General features: G+C 34.1%; 1 pseudogene across 1 annotated transcript in view; it reads right to left on the bottom strand.

Annotated features, from left to right (window-relative positions):
• Positions 1-26,605, bottom strand: part of LOC143234276 (adenylate cyclase 1-like) — a 100,933-nt pseudogene that overhangs the window by 42,464 nt on the left and 31,864 nt on the right. Inside the window, exons 3-4 of the transcript XR_013018574.1 lie at positions 22,790-22,901; positions 2,631-2,758 (exon numbers count right to left, since the gene is read on the bottom strand). The product of XR_013018574.1 is annotated as an adenylate cyclase 1-like (transcript). The remainder of the gene's footprint in view (positions 1-2,630; positions 2,759-22,789; positions 22,902-26,605) is intronic.

The raw sequence follows: 26,605 nt of genomic DNA, 5'->3' as shown, positions 1-26,605 counted from the left end.
CTCTTTCGTATCTCAAAGCACTTAGTTGGATTATTACTCCAAAGCATCCTCTCGGGCAATATCTTTATTTAATAATAGTACACTGAAAATACTGTTTTTAAGAGATGGTAATAAATTAATTCAAAGTGTAATATTCTAGTTTCACCTGTCAGAGTTAAATGTTATTAATCACACAATTCAAGCAAAGTGGTATTCCTTATAGGTTCACATTCATATTTGGGGAAATGTTTGTTAAATGTTTGAGGTATAAATTTTATGGCTCTGCCACTAAGAGAGAAAAGACATATATATGACAAAAATATAACTTTAAGCAAAGGAAACAACCAGTGAGTAATGTAATTTTATTTAATGCATCCCTATGGCTACATATTTCAAATGTTAACAGTTTGTACTGTTCCAAATCAGTGACCACTGGCCGTCGTTCGTCCAAACGAAATAATTATATTTATATTTAATTTTGTTTTAATGTCAGTCTATCTGTACAAGGAGAAAAGGAATTTTTTGTTTAGTGTTTACCGAGTTTAAAATTTATGGTTATTGAAAAATACACGCATCTAAGCTTCAACACGTGAACAAATAGATTTTTTTTTACCAATTGTTATTTCATTTCGAAAAATGTGAGAAACCAAAACGAAATAACAGCATCAGGCGTATTGGTTAAAGTTCTAATTTAAAGACAAGTAGATGATTTAGCTATATGAATGAAATATTGATTCTAGCTCGAAAACCACATGTAAAATGTATACACACAGTACTCACAACAGCATTTAGACGATGAGACTAATGTTGTTTTTAGCACATAGCTACGCAATGGATTATGTAAGCTAGTCAGCAGCGGAGAGTCAAACTAAAGCATTTTATCGTTGTAGCCTGAGCGCTTATCTCTGATCTACTTAAGAACATGAAGAAAGAGATTGTTTAAGTAGTAACTAAAAATAGCCTACGTTTACACCAATAAAAGAAGACGAAACGAATTACGTCTTTTTAATATAAAGTCTGTCCCTCGTTGGTCAGAGGTAAATTTACCAATTTACACCTACTAAAACCCAGGATTTGAGTCCTTCCAAACATATAGCCCAATGTGGCTTTGCACTAAAAGACACAAACAACTGATTTGAATTAGGCGTAAAGTTACACGTGGTCTATCTGCGCTAACCGTCCCTAATTTAGCAGTGTAAGACTAGAGGGAAAGCAGCTAGTTATCACCACCCACCGCCAACTTTTGGGCTACTCTTTAACCAACGAATAATGGGATTGGCCGTAACATTATAATGTCCCCCACAGCTGAAATAGCGAGCATGTTTGACGTGACGGCGATTCAAACCCGCGACCCTCGGATTACGAATCAAGTGTCTTAACCACCTGACAATGCTAGATCCACATACAAACAAACATAAAGTTTTGTTTAAAGAAACAGATGTTCGTTCAAAATAAATTCTACCAGATAGTAAATTCTTTGAAAAATAAATAATAAAAATTATACAAACGATAAACAAAGATGAAAATTATACATTTTGGATATAAATACCTATTAGTTAGAATACCATGTAATACTCATAGTACAAATAATATTCATAGAGGATGATGATTACATGCAGTTAATTTTATCTGTGTTTAATGTTTTATGTTTTTTTCATTTGAAATTTGAACGAGTGTAAGAAAGAAGTTTCGAATAAGTAAGCATTAAACAGGATTAGAAACCTGAATTTTCCAACAGGCTTATTTATTGTATTTTTAAAGGCTATTTTAAGTAATTTTGCTATGAGATGAATGAAAAACATAATACTCCTAAAAAAAAGGAGAACTGAAATCCAATTGGTTTAGAATCTTTCAATCCAAATACTTCAATCTGTGTACTTCCTTTATTGTCTCTATTCTTTGAATTTCGAACAAAGTCACAGGAAGGCTTTTATTGCGCTAGACGTCTCTAATTTAGAAGCCATAGACTGTTGGAAAGGTAGCTTTCAACGCCACCCACCATCAAATCTAGGGCTACACTAGTCAAATAGTCTGACTGACTATTAAATTATAACACCCTACCCCCTCGACTGAAAAAGTCAACATGTTCGTTGATAAAAATAGAAACAGTGATCTGTAGATTGCGAGTAGAGCACCTTAATCACCGAAGAAAGACATGCCTTCTGATTGAAAAAAAACTCTTGAGATTATGGTTTTCAAGATCAAAATCCATATTACCTTTTTTTTTGCCGATTTTAAATGCCTTAATAACAGAATGTTTGTAAAAGTGGCACACCGTCCCTTTGAGATAAATTATCTTGGAAAAAGTAAGCATTTTTACAAATGCAAATAGCCTGATGATGCCTCTGCTTCGAAATCATGATCATTAAAAGATGATTTTTCTTGTGTGTGAAAAATACAATTGTCTTTGGTTGGGTATTGTTTTTTCCTCTCAATTTTGAGAAAACATTTTTTTATTATGGAATATTTTGCATATTAACAAAGATCAACCACAATTTATTATACATTATCTTACTTTATATTATTGTACAATGTGAGTTTTGGAATATTTACCAATTTACTACATGACAATTAAATTGGTTCCACCATTGAATCTCATAAACGAGTACAACAAGAGCTAAAACATTAAAACGCCAGATGGCATTACATACGCTATAGCGTCGATCATGTCTAGTCCCATCTCCACACAACATTGAGCATGATCTGACCTGGACTCAGGAAGTCCACTGACACAATAATAGCAATCTCCAAGAAGTTTGATCCTTAGGCAGTGGTTGTCCTGGAAAACAATTAATATAACATCAGTTATTATTACATAGATTAATAATTAATTAGTTTAAGTAAATTATTAATATATGTGCAGTTTCAATTATAATATGTTGGCCCGGCATGGCAAGGTGGTTAAGGCACTAGACTCGTTATCCGAGGGTCGTGGGTTTACGTCCCCGTCACACCAAACATGCTCGCCCTTACAGCCGTGGTGGCGTTATAATGTGGCGATCAGTCCTACTTTTCGTTGGTAAAAGAGTAGCCCAAGAGATGGCGGTGGGTGTGATGACTAGCTGCCTTCCCTCTAGCCTTACACAGCTAAATTAGAGACGGCTAGCGCAGACAGTCTTCGTGAAGCTTTGCTCTAAATTGAAAAACAAACAAAGAGTTGTTTTTCGTTAGTTGGTTGAAATACCTCAAACACACTAATGTGGAGATTTAAAGCTTAAAAAACGCTGATGTAGAGTATTGACTATTCGTTGGTTTATTTTTTCCTTTAAGAAAACTTCAACAGGGTTAACGTAGTTTCCACCACTATTTCTGTGTGTTACTTTAATGGTTAACGTGCAGTCAAGAGTATCATATTATTGAATACTAAGAAATTAATCAGAAACTGTAATATGCTATTATATAATAGAGTAAGCAATATTGTATAACATCTCATTTTCCAATTGTATTCACGATTATCATTTTCATATAGCAATGTATTGGGTTGAGGAATAATTCGTGAGCGTTTTTTCAAGTTAAAAAAATATATTCATAAATGAAACGCTTTCGCAAAATATTTCATGTCAGTTGGTAGATAATTTTTTGCTCTAATAGATGGTGTGTTTGATTTTCATATGTCTTTAATTTTTTGCTTTCATTTTCAGCTCATTAAATGGAATGTCAAGTGGACAAAATCGAGCATTTTCGACACCATCTGCTTTTCGCATTTAATTTCTTGCAATTTCGTTTAAAACAATGCATACTATATATTTAGGTATTACATGAAATAAAGTATCATAATAAATGTTTTGGGTGTAATGTGTTCATGCATTGAAGTATTGTATAGTCTTGCATGTAATGCTTGAATGAAATTATTTAAAAACGCTCACGAATTATTCCTCAACCTAATACACACATGGGTAAGTGTGTTTATATACATATATATACGTTTACAATGGACCGTACATTGGCTACTGATAAGTGTGTTGGACTACGCATATGAATATCCATGGATATCATCCTGTAGCTTCAAAACCGTGATCTACATAGTTGACCAAGCGTTGGCGGCGAGTGCTGTTAACTCTCTGCCCTGCCTCTAGTTTATAACTTAAAATTTAAGGACAAGTAATGCAAATATTCTCGTGTAGTTTGGAGTGAATTTCCAAAACAGACAACTACCAAATTAAGTCGAAGCTGAATAATTACATGAATAAATACATAAATAATAAATCGACTTTTCGTGTGTTTTTTTCCAAACCTGCTTAGGAAATAAAATTGAATAATAATTTCGTCAGCTAAACCCGACTTAACTTAACAATGTTATCTTTGGAAACACGAATTATTTATCTTTTTGTTTTCTGAATGCACATTCGTTGCACACCCGGCATAGCCAGGTGATTAAGGTACTCGACTCTTAATCCGAGGGTCGCGGGTTCAAATCTCCGTCACACCAAACGTGCTCAATCTCTTAGCCGTGAAGGGTGGGGGTTATAAAGTGATGGACACTCGCATTATTCGTTGGTTAAAGAGTAGGCCAAGAGTTGGCGGTGGGCAGTGATGACTAGCTGCTTTCTCTCTAGTCTTAAATTGCTAAATTAGGGACGGCTAGCGCAAATAACCCTTGTGTCGCTTTGCGCGAAATTCAAAAACAAACAAACGTGTCACGTCTATGTTAAGCTTTGTTTATATTCTAGGAAAAGAAAATGTGCCCTGTTTCACTGATACCTGATTTACCTTTCGTTAAGGACTGCAGCACTGTGCTAAAGCAGGGGCTTTGTACCGTAAAAACCAAACTAGGAGTGCAAAACTTCTTTGGTTTTACTGGTAACATATGAGGTAGTTCACCCATACTCCTTAAAGCGGTGGAAACAAATCTAATTTAATTCCTTTACTTTCTAATTTTCTACAGTTTTGTGTTATTTACCTGGCTGTAAGGTTTGGTTTGGTTTGTTTAAAATTTCGCGAAAAGCTACACGAGGGCTATCTGCGCTAGCCGTCCTTAATTTAGCAGTGTAAGAGAAAGGAGAAGGCAGCTAGTCCTCACCACCCACCGCCAACACTTGGGTTACTCATTTTACCAATAGTGGGATTGAGCGTAATATTATAACGCCCCCACGGCTGAAAGGGCGAACATGTTTAGTGTGACATGAAATCGAACCCGCGACCCTCAGATTACGAGTCGAGTGCCTTAACCACCTGGCCATGCTGGGCCCAGCTGCAAGAAATACCAACACTAAAATATAATAGTAGATGTCATCGCTACCACTATAGGATCAACAGTGTATATTCTGGTTAATTACTTATTTATCCCTTTCTGCTTCACGATACTTGTGATGTTACTGTTTTATGTGTCAGTTTGTAACTTTAACGCTACACGTTGCTTCCTCAACAACACTTAGCACTGATATTCTAATTACGTATGATTAACAGAAATCCTTTCGATTTATTTATTAACACGTCTCCAACATGTTTCGTGACGTAGAAGAACTGTCATAGTCATAGAATAACACACGGCGCTACTTTAATTGTTAAATAAATAAAGCATTTAATCGGATAAATGATTTCAAAGCCTGTGTTGATCAATGTGTTTGGGTAGAACTTTAACAAGTGTATTTATTTTGAAGCTTTCATATCTCACTGCATTTTCTACCCCACTGGAATATTCCTTTCTCGTCGGTTTTAGTGAAACGTCAGTTCATCATTAATACACATGGACTGCCACTGTGAAGTAACAAACACTGTTTGTTATATTTCATGTGTCGGCTGTGACGTAGTGGTTTAACGTATCGGGCTGCAGATCAAGGGATCTGTCACTCGAGATGTGATGTCGATAAACTCTCCTTCCGAGCTTTCGGCCCGGATCGGCCAGGTGGTTAAAGCACTCAACTCGTAATCCGAGCGTCGCGGGTTCGAATCCCCGTAACATCAAACATGCTCGCTCTTTCAGCCGTGTAGGCGTTATAATGTGACCGTCAATCTCACTATTTGTTGGTAAAAGAGTAGCCCAAGAGTTGGCGGTGTATGGTCACGACTAGCTGCTTTCCTTCTAATCTTACACTGTTAAATTAGAGACGGCTAGCGCAGATAGTCCTCGCGTAGCTTTGCGCGAAATTAAAAACAAACCAAACCAAACCGAACTTTCAGTTCGGATCGTTATAAAAGTGGTAGTCAGTTCCGTTATTCGGTTCCTAGACCCGGATGAAACTCTTGTGGAAACACAAGATACTGCTTTCCCTCTGGTTAATAGTAATTGTGGATGAATACACCTACACTCTAGAGGTCTTTGATCTGACTGTTTAATTCGCATGCGCATATGATGCCGTTTAGGTTAAAATTTTCAATCGTTGTATTTTCCAGAAACCATCAGTAACACTAAACTCATCTTCCTAGCATGACAATCAACCTTTTCGGTTTGAAAATATCTGGCTTTACAACATATAGAAGCGTAACGAATGTAAGAACTTCATTTCAACACAAATGCTATCCATGTTTCACTGTAATCTACTATAGGTCATACCAACACGCATGAAGTGAAGGAGATATTACCGTCGTTTCTAATCAGCATACTGTGTTTAACATGCTTATTTAATAGTTAGTTATATGCACTACAAAGCTTAGATTCTAAGTTTCTTCACAATGTGAAACATGTACAACATGTAGAGAAAGAAGTCGGCCTTTCAAAGTAAGTGTAATGTGTCATCAACTGATACTAAAACAGATAACTTAAATAAGTTTTGTTGATATAAAACCTACTTCAAACATGTATAACATGTAGAGAAAGAAGTCGGCCTTTCAAAGTAAGTGTAATGTGTCATCAACTGATACTAAAACAGATAACTTAAATAAGTTTTGTTGATATAAAACCTACTTCAAACATGTATAACATGTAGAGAAAGAAGTCGGCCTTTCAAAGTAAGTGTAATATGTCATCAACTGATACTAAAACAGATAACTTAAATAAGTTTTATTGATATAAAACCTACTTCAAACATGTATAACATGTAGAGAAAGAAGTCGGCCTTTCAAAGTAAGTGTAATATGTCATCAACTGATACTAAAACAGATAACTTAAATAAGTTTTATTGATATAAAACCTACTTCAAACATCTACAACATGTAGAGAAAGAAGTCGGCCTTTCAAAGTAAGTGTAATATGTCATCAACTGATACTAAAACAGATAACTTAAATAAGTTTTGTTGATATAAAACCTACTTCAAACATGTATAACATGTAGAGAAAGAAGTCGGCCTTTCAAAGTAAGTGTAATATGTCATCAACTGATACTAAAACAGATAACTTAAATAAGTTTTGTTGATATAAAACCTACTTCAATATAACAAACTGTGAATTTGTCAAAAGGTAAACATTTTTAGATCCTAAACTGATAAAGCAGAACCCGTTCATTTTGTAAAGTAAGAAAGATTTCCGACTAACCGTTTAAAAATATATATGTATAAAGAGAAAATAAATTATATTTACTGATATCAAACTGCCCTTGTTCTCAAACGTTTGTTCTTTCCAAATAGCAATAATTCTAAGAATTTGAAGAGATACTTAGCAAAAATATATGACACACTAATAAAGAAATCTGTATTAGACGTGTACCTACACCTTCATTTACTGGAATTTGTAATAAAGAAATCTGTATTAGACGTGTACTTACACCTTCATTTACAGAACGTTGTAATAAAGAAATCTGTATTAGACATGTACCTACACCTTCATTTACTGGAAGTTATAATAACGAAATCTGTATTAGATGTGTACCTACACCTTCATTTACTGGAAGTTGTAATAAAGAAATCTGTATTAGACGTGTACCAACACCTTCATTTACTGGAAGTTGTAATAAAGAAAGCTGTATTAGACGTGTACCAACACCTTCATTTACTGGAATTTGTAATAAAGAAAGCTGTATTAGACGTGAACCTACACCTTCATTTACTGAACGTTGCATCAATAGTTAGGTTCAATATTGTATGACAGAAAAACTGTCAGCCACGAAAACGAAAGGATGTTTTGTTTGTTTTGAATTTCGCGTAAAGCTACACGAGGACTATCTTCACGAGCCGTCCTTAATTTAACAACATGGGACTAAAGGGTTTGTTTGTTTCTCTTGAATATCGTTCAAAGCTACACGAGGGCTATCCGCGCTAGTTGTTTCTAATTTAGCATTTAAGACTAGAGGGAATGCAGTTGGTCATCATCACGGATGACGGATCTTTTCAGTGAAATCGTCCAATAGAATGGCATGTTTTACTTAGGTGTTGGATCACAACTACGAATAGTCAGGAAGTGTAATTTTAAAGTTTTCTTTTTGTAAGCTATCGAAAAGTGTAAGTGACGCAAGATTTGAAAGAAAAAAAACCGATTTTTATTGATTAGTATGATTTCACTGTTTTGTAAAACAATTGTTTTTTAGGTTCATCAGGTATAAAAAAGTCTGGGGTTCAATTCCCGGTGATGGACACAACAGATAGCCCAATGTAATTTTGTTTTAAAAGCACAAAGAAAATCATCTCTCGAAACTATATCTTAGCTAGATGACGAAATTCGTATTAAGCAAAACGTCTCCTTAGCAGTGGTACACAATGGATATGAAAAACACACCAATAAATAATCATATGATTTTAAATAGTTACCAGTCTTGGTATGATGTCTTATCATGTGTATTTTATTACTAAGTGTCATACTCTGTGAATTAACACACACAGTGATGTTTCTGGCTGTATACAACGTGCTATAATTGGCGATTTCATTATTTAACTCCATATAATTTTATGTGACTAGCAACGTCGCCGATTAACTCTATACAGATTGCAATAATCAGTGATCTCACATATTGACTTAATACAACTTTAGGTAATTTGTATCATTAATAAGTGCTTCTATCCAACGTTGGATAACTAGTAGCATTACTGATTGAATCGACAGAACTTTGGGTGATTGGTTGCATAACTAATTGAATTTATACAACTTCGGGTGATTTGTAGTATTACTGATTGAATTTATTCAACTTTGGGTGATTGGCATATTACTAATTTAACTTATACAACTCTCTGCGTGATTGGTAGCATTACTAATTTAATTTATACAACTTTGGGTGATTGGTGGTATTACTAATTTAATTTATATAACTTTGGGTGATTTGTAGTATTACTAATTTAATTTATACAACTTTGGGTGATTGGTGGTATTACTAATTTAATTTATATAACTTTGGGTGATTTGTAGTATTACTAATTTAATTTATACAACTTTGGGTGATTGGTAGTATTACTAATTTAATTTATACAACTTTGGGGGATTGGTAGTGTTGCTAATTTAACTTATATAACTCTCTGGGTGATTGGTAGTATTACTAATTTAATTTATACAACTTTGGGGGATTGGTAGAATTACTAATTGAATTTATACAACTTTTGGTGAGTTGTAGTATTGCTAATTGAATTTATATAACTTTGGGTGATTTGTAGTATTACTAACTGAAGTTATACAACTTTGAGTGATTTGTAGTATTACTGATCGAATCAACATGAATTAATGAATATTATTTTTCCAATCTACACCCTCCAGTGGCGCAGTGATACCTCTATGGAGTTATACCACTAGAAACCGGGTGTCCATAACCGCGCTGGGCAGAGCTCAGATGGCTCTTTGTGTAGATTCGTGCTTAAAAACAACACAACAACTTTGTCTACATATTTTTGTTTTAAATATCGAATTAATGTATTTGTCTACACGTTTATTATCCGGTATGGTTTCTTGTTTGAACATAAACTGTTTAATATTAATGATGTTATCATTTGACCAAACATCTTGTCAAATCTCGTAACGCATTAAGTAAATTGCAAAAGTTATATTTTGACAAGTGTTTCAGACTTCTAACGTGCAACCAAATACATGACTAATAATATATCTTCACCAGTTAAATCACTTCTTTGTAAAAAACAAAACTTATTTCGAGCGACTATCTTGAGATTAGATATCCGTTTCCAATGGTTGCTTGTTAGGGTAGACATAAATAACCAGTGGTTTCTCATTAGGTGAGACGTCACGGTTAGTAATCTTGCTTTAAAAATACTTAAGTAGAAAAATCAGAAGAACATGAAAGGAGATTAAAGAAAGCAATATTAAGCGTTATTTTAACAACCAACGAAAGTTGTTACTGGTTTAGTAATCAGCTTGGAAAAACTAAATGATGTAAATCTAAACCAAACAAAACAGAACCATTAAAACTTCACGACAAAGAAAGTCAATCCTATTACAGAAGCCAAAATTAAAACTGTTTTTATTTGTTTGTTTTTGAATTTCGCGCAAAGCTACACGAGGGTTATCTGCGCGACCCGTCCCAAATTAAGCAGTGTAAGACGAGAGGGAAGGCAGCTAATCATCACTATTCACCGCCAACTCTTGGACTATTCTTTCACCAACGAATAGTGGAATTGACCGTCACCTTATAACACCTCCACGGCTGAAAGGGCGAACATGTTTGGTGTGACGGGGATAAAACTTTTTTTTTTTTCCTCTGGTTATTCAAGTTGATTTTTACATTGACTTTATAAACATAGTTGACGATTTGTTACAACTTACCTACACAAACTATGCATATACATCTTTAAACTACGAAACTTCATTACTTTTGACGTAAAATTCAAACGATTAAACAGTTAAAAGAAACATTCTTGGTTTCTGCATACATCAGCTATAAATTATTATATGTAATATATCTTCGAATTTTTAGCACATGTACAAGCAAACAAAGAGATGTTACTTTAGTACTATTTGTAAGATATACATGAGAGACAGAGATAAATGTTTTTATAACTAGGTAGTTAGAACCTTTGGGCTGCGATTTCAGGGTTTATGGTTTGCAGCTGGTTGCTGTGAGCTCTGTAACTTGGAGTCATTGGTACGTTATAAGAATGATGGTTTGTTTGTTTTTGAATTTCGCGCAAAGCTATACGAGGGCTATCTGCGTTAGATGTCCTTAATTTAGTAGTGTAAAACTAGAGGGAAGGAAGTTAGTCATCACAATCCACCGCCAACTCATTGGTTTACTTTTCACCAACGAATAGAAAGATTTATTTCCACATTATAACGCCTTCAGGGCATAAAGAGCAAGCATGTTTTATGTGATGGGTATTCGAACCCGTGACCCTTAGATTATGAGTCCAGCACTCTAACCACATGGCTATGCCGTCAGACGAAAGTAACCAAAGTCATGTTATAAATTTGTTTTACTTCTTCGAAAAGAAATTTAATTGATTATTAGACTTTAACCGTATTTTAATTTTCATGCAAATTGTTACATATAGTATTAATTGAATAGTATTTATCTTCTATTGTTTTGTTCCCCATATTTACAAATGTCTGTTTTCATCGTACAACTTTTACGCGCTAAGAATTTCATGGTTTGAGCGATGTGTATCAGATATGGTATTTTTAAATTATCAGAAAGTTTTAAATGGATGTTAAATTATTAGATTTTTAGCTTCTTGTTTGATTCCAAGTTTGGGCTCAGAGGTAAACAAAAAGCTATCTGCGCACAGCCTTGTAGCTGATAGACAACAGGGAAAGTAGCTAGTGAACAAAACCCAACGTTGTCTCTTGTTTGTCCGAATAATAGAAATAACCAATGTGTTATTTTGGATCTCACGTTACAAATTGCGAAGCGCGTATTTCTGACAAGTGCCCGGCATGGCCAGGTGGGTTAAGGTAGACGACTCGTAATCCGAGAGTCGCGGGTTCGAATCTCGGTCGCACCAAACATGCTTACCCTTTCAGCCGTGGGAGCGTTATAATTTGACGGTCAATCCCACTATATGTTGGTAAAAGAGTAGCGCAAGAGTTGGCGGTGGGTGGTGATGACTAGCTGCCTTCCCTCTAGTCTTACACTGTTAAATTAGGGACGGCTAGCGCAGATAGTTCTCGTGTAGCTTTGCGCGAAATTCAAAAAAACAAACAATCAAACAATTTCCGATACTTCACTACGAAGCATGAATATTCAAATTCACAGTCGATCACCCTGATCATCAGGCTACGTCCAGCTCTTTCATGCTTCTAAGCAAAATATTCAATATGTGATGCTTAATTTAGTGAAAAATATCGAACGTAGAGGCTCTTAAACTACTGAAAGCACTGTTTTAAAATTTTAAATGTTTATATGTGTTTTTATCCTTTAGCTTCAAAATAATATTTTACTCTAAGGTTTTGTCATAAATAAGAACAGTATTATCTACACTCTTAAAACAATAATTCAAGAATACATAAATACACTTAAACGTGTACCTGAACTTGTAATTATGAACTTTATTGAGAAGGTGAAAGTTTAGCCTTTCCGAATAATATGTTTTCTTTTAATGACAGTATGCTGAAGAGAAAAAAATATATACAGGTCTGTTGTGTATTTCACTTTCACAAGAACACTCATAAGATTGAAATATATGGAAATGGACGTTCGTACAAATTTGACAACAAAGATACAACCACTAACAACTGGAGTCCAGATGATAATGATTCTTTGATTATACTCTTTCGATAAATTTGTATGTGTCTCAATGAAAATGATCTACCATTATGATCCTTTGATAGTTTAGTGTAAGTCTGAATGAAAATGATTCTACCATTATGATCCTTTGATAGTTCAGTATGAGTCTGAATGAAAATGATTCTACCATTATGATCCTTTGATAGTTTAGTGTAAGTCTGAATGAAAATGATTCTACCATTATGATCCTTTGATAGTTTAGTGTGAGTCTGAATGAAAATGATTCTACCATTATGATCCTTTGATAGTTTAGTGTGAGTCTGAATGTAAATAATTCTACCATTATGATCCTTTGATAGCTCAGTATGAGGCTGAATGAAAATGATTCTACCATTATGATCCGTTGGTAGCTCAGTATGAGTCTGAATGAAAATTATTTTACCATTATGCTTCTTTGATAATTTAGTTTGAGTCTGAATGAAAATGATTCTACCATTATGATCCTTTGATAGCTCAGTATGAGTGTGAATGAAAATGATTCTACCATTATGATCCTTTGATAGCTCAGTATGAGTCTGAATGAAAATGATTCTACCATTATGATCCTTTGATAGCTCAGTATGAGTCTAAATGAAAATGATTCTACCATTATGATCCTTTGATAATTTAGTTTGAGTCTAAATGAAAATGATTCTACCATTATGATCCTTTGATAATTTAGTTTGAGTTTGAAAGAAAATGATTCTACCATTATGATCCCTTGATAGCTCAGTATGAGTCTGAATGAAAATGATTCTACCATTATAATCCTTTGATAGCTCAGTATGAGTCTGAATGAAAATGATTCTACCATTATGATCCTTTGATAGCTCAGTATGAGTCTGAATGAAAATGATTCTACCATTATGATCCTTTGATAGCTCAGTATGAGTCTGAATGAAAATGATTCTACCATTATGATCCTTTGATAGCTCAGTATGAGTGTGAATGTAAATGATTCTACCATTATGATCCTTTGATAGCTCAGTATGAGCCTGAATGAAAATGATTCTACCATTATGATCCTTTGATAGCTCAGTATGAGTCTGAATGAAAATAATTCTACCATTATAATCCTTTGATAGCTCAGTATGAGTCTGAATGAAAATGATTCTACCATTATGATCCTTTGATAGCTCAGTATGAGTCTGAATGAAAATGATTCTACCATTATGATCCTTTGATAGCTCAGTATGAGTCTGAATGAAAATAATTCTACCATTATAATCCTTTGATAGCTCAGTATGAGTCTGAATGAAAATGATTCTACCATTATGATCCTTTGATAACTCAATATGAGTCTGAATGAAAATGATTCTACCATTATGATGCTTTGATAGCTCAGTATGAGTCTGAATGAAAATGATTCTACCATTATGATCCTTTGATAGCTCAGTATGAGTCTGAATGAAAATGATTCTACCATTATGATGCTTTGATAGCTCAGTATGAGCCTGAATGAAAATGATTCTACCATAATGATCCTTTGATAGCTCAGTATGAGTGTGAATGAAAATGATTCTACCATAATGATCCTTTGATAGCTCAGTATGAGTGTGAATGAAAATGATTCTACCATTATGATCCTTTGATAGCTCAGTATGAGTCTGAATGAAAATGATTCTACCATTATAATCCTTTGATAGCTCAGTATGAGTCTGAATGAAAATGATTCTACCATAATGATCCTTTGATAGCTCAGTATGAGTGTGAATGAAAATGATTCTACCATTATGATCCTTTGATAGCTCAGTATGAGTCTGAATGAAAATGATTCTACCATTATGATCCTTTGATAGCTCAGTATGAGTCTGAATGAAAATGATTCTACCATAATGATCCTTTGATAGCTCAGTATGAGTCTGAATGAAAATGCTTCTACCATTATGATCCTTTGATAGTTCAGTATGAGTCTGAATGAAAATGATTCTACCATTATGATCCTTTGATAGCTCAGTATGAGTCTGAATGAAAATGCTTCTACCATTATGATCCTTTGATAGCTCAGTATGAGTCTGAATGAAAATGATTCTACCATTATGATCCTTTGATAGCTCAGTATGAGTCTGAATGAAAATGATTCTACCATTATGATCCTTTGATAGCTCAGTATGAGTCTGAATGAAAATGATTCTACCATTATGATCCTTTGATAGCTCAGTATGAGCCTGAATGAAAATGATTCTACCATTATGATCCTTTGATAGCTCAGTATGAGTCTGAATGAAAATGATTCTACCATTATGATCCTTTGATAGCTCAGTATGAGTCTGAATGAAAATGATTCTACCATTATGATCCTTTGATAGCTCAGTATGAGCCTGAATGAAAATGATTCTACCATTATGATCCTTTGATAGCTCAGTATGAGTCTGAATGAAAATGATTCTACCATTATGATCCTTTGATAGCTCAGTATGAGTCTGAATGAAAATGATTCTACCATTATGATCCTTTGATAGCTCAGTATGAGCCTGAATGAAAATGATTCTACCATTATGATCCTTTGATAGCTCAGTATGAGCCTGAATGAAAATGATTCTACCATTATGATCCTTTGATAGCTCAGTATGAGCCTGAATGAAAATGATTCTACCATTATGATGCTTTGATAGCTCAGTATGAGTCTGAATGAAAATGATTCTACCATTATGATCCTTTGATAGCTCAGTATGAGTCTGAATGAAAATGATTCTACCATTATGATCCTTTGATAGCTCAGTATGAGTCTGAATGAAAATGATTCTACCATTATGATCCTTGATAGCTCAGTATGAGTCTGAATGAAAATGATTCTAGATCCTTTGATAGCTCAGTATGAGTCTGAATGAAAATGATTCTACCATTATGATCCTTTGATAGCTCAGTATGAGTCTGAATGAAAATGATTCTACCATTATGATCCTTTGATAGCTCAGTATGAGTCTGAATGAAAATGATTCTACCATTATGATCCTTTGATAGCTCAGTATGAGTCTGAATGAAAATGATTCTACCATTATGATCCTTTGATAGCTCAGTATGAGCCTGAATGAAAATGATTCTACCATTATGATCCTTATGATAGCTCAGCTCAGTATGAGTCTGAATGAAAATGATTCTACCATTATGATCCTTTGATAGCTCAGTATGAGTCTGAATGAAAATGATTCTACCATTATGATCCTTTGATAGCTCAGTATGAGTCTGAATGAAAATGAAAATGATTCTACCATTATGATGAAAATGATTCTACTTATGATAGCTCAGTATGAGTCTGAATGAAAATGATTCTACCATTATGATCCTTTGATAGCTCAGTATGAGTCTGAATGAAAATGATTCTACCATTATGATCCTTTGATAGCTCAGTATGAGTCTGAATGAAAATGATTCTACCATTATGATCCTTTGATAGCTCAGTATGAGTCTGAATGAAAATGATTCTACCATTATGATCCTTTGATAGCTCAGTATGAGTCTGAATGAAAATGATTCTACCATTATGATCCTTTGATAGCTCAGTATGAGTCTGAATGAAAATGATTCTACCATTATGATCCTTTGATAGCTCAGTATGAGTCTGAATGAAAATGATTCTACCATTATGATCCTTTGATAGCTCAGTATGAGTCTGAATGAAAATGATTCTACCATTATGATCCTTTGATAGCTCAGTATGAGTCTGAATGAAAATGATTCTACCATTATGATCCTTTGATAGCTCAGTATGAGTCTGAATGAAAATGATTCTACCATTGATCCTTTGATAGCTCAGTATGAGTCTGAATGAAAATGATTCTACCATTGATGATCCTTTGATAGCTCAGTATGAGTATGAGTCTGAATGAAAATGATTCTACCATTATGATCCTTTGATAGCTCAGTATGAGTCTGAATGAAAATGATTCTACCATTATGATCCTTTGATAGCTCAGTATGAGTCTGAATGAAAATGATTCTACCATTATGATCCTTTGATAGCTCAGTATGAGTCTGAATGAAAATGATTCTACCATTGATCCTTTGATAGCTCTTTGAATGAAAATGATTCTACCATTATGATCCTTTGATAGCTCAGTATGAGTCTGAATGAAAATGATTCTACCATTATGATCCTTTGATAGCTCAGTATGAGTCTGAATGAAAATGATTCTACCATGAGTAATGATCTACTTTGATAGCTCAGTATGAGTCTGAATGAAAATGATTCTACCATTATGATCCTTTGATAGCTCAGTATGAGTCTGAATGAAAATGATTCTACCATTATGATCCTTTGATAGCTCAGTATGAGTCTGAATGAAAATGATTCTACCATTATGATCCTTTGATAGCTCAGTATGAGTGATTCTGAATGAAAATGATTCTACCATTATGATCCTTTGATAGCTCAGTATGAGTCTGAATGAAAATGATTCTACCATTATGATCCTTTGATAGCTCAGTATGAGTCTGAATGAAAATGATTCTACCATTATGATCCTTTGATAGCTCAGTATGAGTCTGAATGAAAATGATTCTACCATTATGATCCTTTGATAGCTCAGTATGAGTCTGAATGAAAATGATTCTACCATTATGATCCTTTGATAGCTCAGTATGAGTCTGAATGAAAATGATTCTACCATTATGATCCTTTGATAGCTCAGTATGAGTCTGAATGAAAATGATTCTACCATTATGATCCTTTGATAGCTCAGTATGAGTCTGAATGAAAATGATTCTACCATTATGATCCTTTGATAGTATGAGTCTCTAGTATAGAGTCTGAATGAAAATGATTCTACCATTATGATCCTTTGATAGCTCAGTATGAGTCTGAATGAAAATGATTCTACCATTATGATCCTTTGATAGCTCAGTATGAGTCTGAATGAAAATGATTCTACCATTATGATCCTTTGATAGCTCAGTATGAGTCTGAATGAAAATGATTCTACCATTATGATCCTTTGATAGCTCAGTATGAGTCTGAATGAAAATGATTCTACCATTATGATCCTTTGATAGCTCAGTATGAGTCTGAATGAAAATGATTCTACCATTATGATCCTTTGATAGCTCAGTATGAGTCTGAATGAAAATGATTCTACCATTAATGATTCTACCATTTTGATAGATAGCTCAGTATGAGTCTGAATGAAAATGATTCTACCATTATGATCCTTTGATAGCTCAGTATGAGTCTGAATGAAAATGATTCTACCATTATGATCCTTTGATAGCTCAGTATGAGTCTGAATGAATTCTACCATTATGATTCTGACCATTATGAGTCCTTTGATCCTTTGATAGCTCAGTATGAGTCTGAATGAAAATGATTCTACCATTATGATCCTTTGATAGCTCAGTATGAGTCTGAATGAAAATGATTCTACCATTATGATCCTTTGATAGCTCAGTATGAGTCTGAATGAAAATGATTCTACCATTATGATCCTTTGATAGCTCAGTATGAGTCTGAATGAAAATGATTCTACCATTATGATCCTTTGATAGCTCAGTATGAGTCTGAATGAAAATGATTCTACCATTATGATCCTTTGATAGCTCAGTATGAGTCTGAATGAAAATGATTCTACCATTATGATCCTTTGATAGCTCAGTATGAGTCTGAATGAAAATGATTCTACCATTATGATCCTTTGATAGCTCAGTATGAGTCTGAATGAAAATGATTCTACCATTATGATCCTTTGATAGCTCAGTATGAGTCTGAATGAAAATGATTCTACCATTATGATCCTTTGATAGCTCAGTATGAGTCTGAATGAAAATGATTCTACCATTATGATCCTTTGATAGCTCAGTATGAGTCTGAATGAAAATGATTCTACCATTATGATCCTTTGATAGCTCAGTATGAGTCTGAATGAAAATGATTCTACCATTATGATCCTTTGATAGCTCAGTATGAGTCTGAATGAAAATGATTCTACCATTATGATGCTTTGATAGCTCAGTATGAGTCTGAATGAAAATGATTCTACCATTATGATCCTTTGATAGCTCAGTATGAGTCTGAATGAAAATGATTCTACCATTATGATCCTTTGATAGCTCAGTATGAGTCTGAATGAAAATGATTCTACCATTATGATCCTTTGATAGCTCAGTATGAGTCTGAATGAAAATGATTCTACCATTATGATCCTTTGATAGCTCAGTATGAGTCTGAATGAAAATGATTCTACCATTATGATCCTTTGATAGCTCAGTATGAGTCTGAATGAAAATGATTCTACCATTATGATCCTTTGATAGCTCAGTATGAGTCTGAATGAAAATGATTCTACCATTATGATCCTTTGATAGCTCAGTATGAGTCTGAATGAAAATGATTCTACCATTATGATCCTTTGATAGCTCAGTATGAGTCTGAATGAAAATGATTCTACCATTATGGTCCTTTGATAGCTCAGTATGAGTCTGAATGAAAATGATTCTACCATTATGATCCTTTGATAGCTCAGTATGAGTCTGAATGAAAATGATTCTACCATAATGATCCTTTGATAGCTCAGTATGAGTCTGAATGAAAATGATTCTACCATTATGATCCTTTGATAGCTCAGTATGAGTCTGAATGAAAATGATTCTACCATTATGATCCTTTGATAGCTCAGTATGAGTCTGAATGAAAATGATTCTACCATAATGATCCTTTGATAGCTCAGTATGAGTCTGAATGAAAATGATTCTACCATTATGATCCTTTGATAGCTCAGTATGAGTCTGAATGAAAATGATTCTACCATTATGATCCTTTGATAGCTCAGTATGAGTCTGAATGAAAATGATTCTACCATTATGATCCTTTGATAGCTCAGTATGAGTCTGAATGAAAATGATTCTACCATTATGATCCTTTGATAGCTCAGTATGAGTCTGAATGAAAATGATTCTACCATTATGATCCTTTGATAGCTCAGTATGAGTCTGAATGAAAATGATTCTACCATTATGATCCTTTGATAGCTCAGTATGAGTCTGAATGAAAATGATTCTACCATTATGATCCTTTGATAGCTCAGTATGAGTCTGAATGAAAATGATTCTACCATTATGATCCTTTGATAGCTCAGTATGAGTCTGAATGAAAATGATTCTACCATTATGATCCTTTGATAGCTCAGTATGAGTCTGAATGAAAATGATTCTACCATTATGATCCTTTGATAGCTCAGTATGAGTCTGAATGAAAATGATTCTACCATTATGATCCTTTGATAGCTCAGTATGAGTCTGAATGAAAATGATTCTACCATTATGATCCTTTGATAACTCTAGTATGAGTCTGAATGAAAATGATTCTACCATTATGATCCTTTGATAGCTCAGTATGAGTCTGAATGAAAATGATTCTACCATTATGATCCTTTGATAGCTCAGTATGAGTCTGAATGAAAATGATTCTACCATTATGATCCTTTGATAGCTCAGTATGAGTCTGAATGAAAATGATTCTACCATTATGATCCTTTGATAGCTTAGTATGAGCCTGAATGAAAATGATTCTACCATTATGATCCTTTGATAGCTCAGTATGAGTCTGAATGAAAATGATTCTACCATTATGATCCTTTGATAGCTCAGTATGAGTCTGAATGAAAATGATTCTACCATTATGATCCTTTGATAGCTCAGTATGAGTCTGAATGAAAATGATTCTACCATTATGATCCTTTGATAGCTCAGTATGAGCCTGAATGAAAATGATTCTACCATTATGATCCTTTGATAGCTCAGTATGAGTGTGAATGAAAATGATTCTACCATTATGATCCTTTGATAGCTCAGTATGAGTCTGAATGAAAATGATTCTACCATTATGATCCTTTGATAGCTCAGTATGAGTCTGAATGAAAATGATTCTACCATTATGATCCTTTGATAGCTCAGTATGAGTCTGAATGAAAATAATTCTACCATTATGATCCTTTAAAACGTTTATTTCTGAATTGTCAGAAGAAAAATAATTGGCATTTATTTTGACTCTCATTTTGCACCAAGATTTTTGAGCCAAAAGGTATTCATTTTGACTTCCTTATTTTTACCAAGAGTTTTGCTGTTTACTTTGACTCTCTGATTTTGTTCTAAGGGTCTTTGAACCAAGGAAAACAAATCTCTTTGTGTTAGGACAGTTGTGATTCCTATGAGTTAAGATTAAACTACATAGGAAAATGCGTGTCTTAATGTTGAGTTCTTTGTATGAAGTCTTAAAATATAAATCTATTTTTCATTACCACCTTCTTTTCTTTGTTTATGCAAAGTTCTATGTTTAATAAATATTTCTTATTTATTTTTATGAGTCTGTTCGTATTTCTCGAATCAATCTGAGCAATCTTAAAAACTGAATTTTGTTTGTTCTGATTTTCATTTCTGATAATATGAGAATTTTGATTTCAACATTGGGTTGGTTTAGACCTTTTCCGTTTCACTTGGTATTTTACTTCAATACTTGTCCAAACTTAGTTCGTGTTGACATTTTTTATACTGGCTTTGCTTCACTGTAAAACATGTACTCAGGTCTCGTTCAACTTTTACTTGCATTTCTTCAGTTTGATATACGTTTGTTTGTTTTTTTTTTATTTCGCGCAAAGCTACTCGAGGGCTATCTGCACTAGCCGTCCCTAATTTAGCACTGTAAGACTAGAGGAAAAGCAGCTAGTCATCACCACCCACCGCCAACTCTTGGGCTACTCTCTTACCAACGAATAGTGGGATTGATCGTCACATTATAACACCCCCACGAATGAAAGGGTGAGCATGTTTCGTGCGACCGGGATTCGAACCCGCGACCCTCGGATTACGAGTCGAACGCCTTAACACAAGGGGCCTTGCCGGGCCTTGATATACGTAATTATGATTATATTGCGACCCATTTATCAAATTATTCCCGTATTCATGCATGTTTTGGATTAGATTTATCAGTCTGATACCCAAGGAGGGAATTTCACAAGCTAAAAGTACCCCATTAGCTCTTGTCTTCCTGTTTCATGCTGCTAAACTGATATTAATGCGAACTGAAAGGTATATGATAGATTGCACATTTGTTTCTATCTACGGATTTTTTTCTTCGGAGCTTTTCGGTATTTTTGTAATTCCTGTCTTCTGTTCAGAAGATCAAAAGATGATTATATCATTTGTATTACCTTGATTTGTGTTTAGACAATGCCTTACTGATTACTATGACTAGTGACACGTTATAGTTTCTCATGACACGTGTAATGGAACACGAAATCCTTTAATTGTTTGTTTAAGCCTGAAATGGCGCTAAACCAGAGCTATCTGAACTAGTCGTTCCTAATTTAGAATTGAAAAACAAGAGAGAAGACAATTAGGATACATCAACCATCGCCAACTCTTGGGCTACTGTTCTAATAGGATAGTAAGATTTGACTGTCACTCTTATAACGTCCCTCAAAAAATGTCAAGCGCGATTTTTATTCGGTAACAGCACGTCAGTTAGGGATTCGTAGATTCACAGTCCGGCTTACTAATCAATATACTACTCGAGCCCTGGATATCAAGATAAGCACTATCCATACTCATTATATGTATATACAGTGTTTATTGAACATCTGAGATAGACTAATAAATAATATAGGATTGACAATAGAACAAATAAGAAGTAAAACAATATTAATCAGTAAAAATATTCATATAAACAATGAAGCGTGTTGAGATTACAGAAAGGTACAATATAAAAATAATTTCGGTCCTCAAAGATAACCAACTGCTTAAACAATGTCATCCACTAATCGCAAAATAATTTTAATGGACGAAAGAAAAACATAACATTTTTGTGTTATCAGAAAATATTTTTTTATTGGATTAAAACATTCTATAAAACGTTATATTTGTTTATTTGCCAACACATAATAGAAAGGCTCATCATGGCCAGGTGGGTTAAGACGTTCGACTCGTAATCTGAGGGTCGCGGGTTCGAATTCCCGTCGCACCAGACATGCTTCCCCTTTCAGCCGTGGGGGCGTTATAATGTGCGGTCAATCCCACTATTCGTTAATAAAAAAAGTAGCCCAAGATTTGGCGGTGAGTGGTGAGGACTAGCTGCCTTCCCTCTTGTCTTACACTGCTAAATTAGGGACGGCTAGCGCAGATAGCCCTCGTGTAGCTTTAAGAAATCTTATCGATAAAGCCACCTTTTCCACAACTTGATAAACAGCAGTTCTAGCATTACCTTGTTTTATTTATTATCCACGTCCAATATATCTATTTCACTTCGTTGAAATACTGAAGAAAATAATACGAAAAAATACTACTATAGTGTAGGATGGAACAAGGAAAGCGAAACTTACACTGGCCAGCTGGTCAAACCTTCCAAACAGTTCGTTTAGCAAGCGAACCAGTTCTTGGGCCGAACACTGCGAAGCTAATACTGTGAATCCAACAATGTCTGCGAACAGAATACTGTCAAGAAAGATAAACAGAGAAAAATTATAACAATGTGGATGATAAGAAAATATCTATCACTTTCGAAACGTAAATAAATACACTAACATAGAGTAATATATATACAAATCATTCAGAAACGTGGGAATATATACAGCTTGTAAACTGAACATAAGACATGTTTGTCAGCGTTCATGAAATGCTACAGTCACGTACCTGTTTCTAAGCTCTGGAAATGTTTTCCAGCACGATACAACATCAGGGTAAAGTCTATTACGTTACTACGCTTAGAGGGACAGTTAGGAAGTGTAACATTTATTTTTATGCTGTGTCGAGTTACTAAAAGTTACTAGGAAACACACAAGTGATGGTTGTTGTTGTTTGAAAGATGTTTCATGTTTGTCGGACAACATCATTGTTTTGGACAGCATTAAAGTTGTTGTATTTTATTAAAATTGGAATTTATTGTTCTAGATGTTATTGAGGTTTTCTGTAAACATTTATTTGTGATACATCTTTTAAGTTATTAGGGTTAGCTAGGAAATTCGATGGATTTGCTCAAACACAAAAACAGTTACGTTGAAAGTGAAATGGACTTTCTGCCATAGGTTGTTATCAGCCGAAAATCACTTCAGTTATTTATCGAACTTTATTATTAATAAAATCGATAAATCCATTTGATAAATAAATATAATTTTCAATAGATACTTCAATTACATTTCTGTATAGTAATTTGATTTTTCGAAAAACAAACAAACGTGATAGTTTAACAGAATAGTAAAAGGAACCGTTTAATTGTTTCTTAGACGATTTATTGACACAGTTAATATTTAATGTAACATAACAACACAAGACGTGCATGTTGTATGTAATCGTGAATGAAAATACATACATCAAACTGCTTTATATTTAAGTCTTGTAGAAACTTTTTATGTGATTAACGGTATGCTACTGACAGGTATTATTTTAAACCCTAACAAAATTCAACTGTGTACATTCTGCTTGTTTGTGAAAACTCACCTGTAACAGAAAATTTCAATAAGGGGTAAAAGGCCAATGTAGAGGTACAACACGCCCTTAACCTTATAAAGGCTAGAAGAGTTTCAATAAGGGGTAAAAGGCCAATGTAGAGGTACAATACGCTCTTAACCTTATAAAGGCTAGAAGAGTTTCAATAAGGGGTAAAAGGCCAATGTAGAGGTACAATACGCTCTTAACCTTATAAAGGCTAGAAGAGTTTCAATAAGGGGTAAAAGACTAGTGTAGAAATATAACACGCCCTTAATATTATAAATGCCAGAAGAGTTTCAACAGAGGTAAAAATAAAAACTGATGTAAAAATAAAACACGCCCCCATATCAGGGTATGTAAGTTAGAAGAGAAACTGGAGGTTTTGTGTGTGTGGGGTAAAATTGTAGAGTTGGAAAATGAGAAATGTGAATTGCTTGGAGTAGTGGCCAGGCTTAGTGAAGAAGTTGAACTTTCACACGCAAGGAGTGCAGTTGATAAGCAGGAGTTCAAGGGAGCTAAGAAAGAAAATATGGCTAAAACATTGGAAAATAATGAATTTCATGGCAAGGAATTGGTTGGGTTTAGGTTTAGCAACCGGGTCGTTGCACTTGCTAGTGATGAGGGGGAGTAGGTAAGGTAAAAAGAAGGGATCACGAGGAATGATTGTTTAAAGGATATTGAAATTATAGTTGTAGGTGACTCTCTAATTAGGCATGCAGTTAGAGTAGTATGTGGTATAAATATAATTAAAAAATATGTTTCTGCTATACAGGATATAACTGACAGAATCAGAGGGACAGTTAAGAATGCGAGTAACAATCGTAGTTTTTGTGCTACAGGTTGGGCTAATGATGTAAGGAAAGATGAAACTGAGAAGCTTATTGATAAATGCGAAACACTGATAAGACTATTTAAGGAAAGGGGACATAAGTTTATTTTGTCAAGGATAAATTGAGGGGATTAGATACTAAGTGCGTCACTAAGACTGAATGCCAGGCTTATATCAATATGTAGGGATGAGATAATAGGCTGGTTGGATTTGTGTGATAATTTTAATGGGATAGTTAATCTTTTTGAAATGGTTAGATTGAACCTGAACGAGGCAGGAACTAGCATGTTAGCAAGGGCTATTAATCCAGTTGTAGTAATAGATTCAAACTAGGGCTAGACAGAGGTGAGGGTTGTCTTGTAACAAAAGTGGGAAATATAACTGACAGGAAAACACGTACAGCATGAATAAAACGTGAACCTAAATTAAAGCCTGTGATTAAATGTAACTATCGTAACGCTAGAAGTATTAGAAACAAAATTGATGTGTTCAAATCAGTTGTGGAGAATAAGAGTTTTAATATTTTATGGGTTTGTTTGTTTGTTTGTTTTGAATTTCGAGCAAAGCTACACAAGAGCTATCTGTGCTAGTCGTACATAATTTAGCAGTGTAACACTAGAATGAATGCAGTTGATCATCACCACCCACCGCCACCTCTTGGGCTATTCTTTAACCAACGAATTGTGGAAATGACCGTTACGTTATAACGAATGAAATATTACGAATAGAGCGCCCTAAAACCATCTGAACAATGTTGATGAGCGACTTGTTTGAAATACGAGGCTACAAATAAGTTACTGGAGATAAAGTACTTAAAAATGATGTGAAGAACTTGTATATGTCTTATACACTTCAGAATACTATTACATCCATGACATTTTTATGCACCAACTAAAAAAACGAAATAAAGTCCACCATAAGCAATGCAGTATGTAACTATATCTAACAGCACACTGCACCGGAACTGATAAGTTTATATGTCTATTTTGAAGATTTTACAATCTACTTTCGAACCTTAAACAAACAATTTTAAAACTTTGTTTGCATTGCTACCATATATAATTCGGATATACAACCTACTTACAGTAACAAAGTGACAGACATATATAGGAGTGCAAGAGAAATGATAAAAATTATGAGATGACAAACCGTTAAAGAGACGATGACTATTATTTAAATATTCTTAGTAAGATTTATGTAGAAATTAATTATTCTTTAATTTATCAATAATATTATAATATCTCTTAAAAGTAAAAACACTGAATAATGTTCGACGGGTAAAAAATCTTAACGTGAATGAATAACTCAGGTGACGAAAGTCTCTGACCTAGAATAATTGTATTTTTTCGATATATTTCTGATACTGTTATTGATACTTTACGCATGAAAATCTATAATTGAAAAGAGATAATGCTATCATTTTTAATGAATTTATTTGTATAGTAGTGTTCATAAAAAGTTGAAAATTTTAAACCTAAGCAACCTCGTGGTCACCATCAGAAACGTTCAAATACAGATAAGTTTTAACATGAGATAGTAGCTAAATAATTATTTTTCGTGTAAATGGGTAATGAGGCGAAGTTGACTAGTTGTGGTAGAAAGCATACGTTTCGTAGTTTCATTGTTTAATACAATATCAAATGGAGAGACGCTTTAACATCACGAAAGTGTGATGTGTGTTTGCTGACGAAAAACTAAAACATTCGTGAATTTACACAGGGTAAGTTTGTTTGCTTTTTGAATTTCGCGCAAAGCTACACGAGGGCTATCTGTGCTAGCCGTCCCTACTTTTGCAGTGTAAGATTACAGGGAAGGCAACTAGTCATCACCACCCACCGCCAACTCTTGGGCTACTCTTTTACAAACGAATAGTGGGATTGAC

The sequence above is a fragment of the Tachypleus tridentatus genome, chromosome 12 (genome assembly GCF_004210375.1).
Source record: "Tachypleus tridentatus isolate NWPU-2018 chromosome 12, ASM421037v1, whole genome shotgun sequence".
NCBI lineage: Eukaryota > Metazoa > Arthropoda > Merostomata > Xiphosura > Limulidae > Tachypleus > Tachypleus tridentatus.
This window is presented reverse-complemented; position numbering and strand designations above follow the sequence as displayed.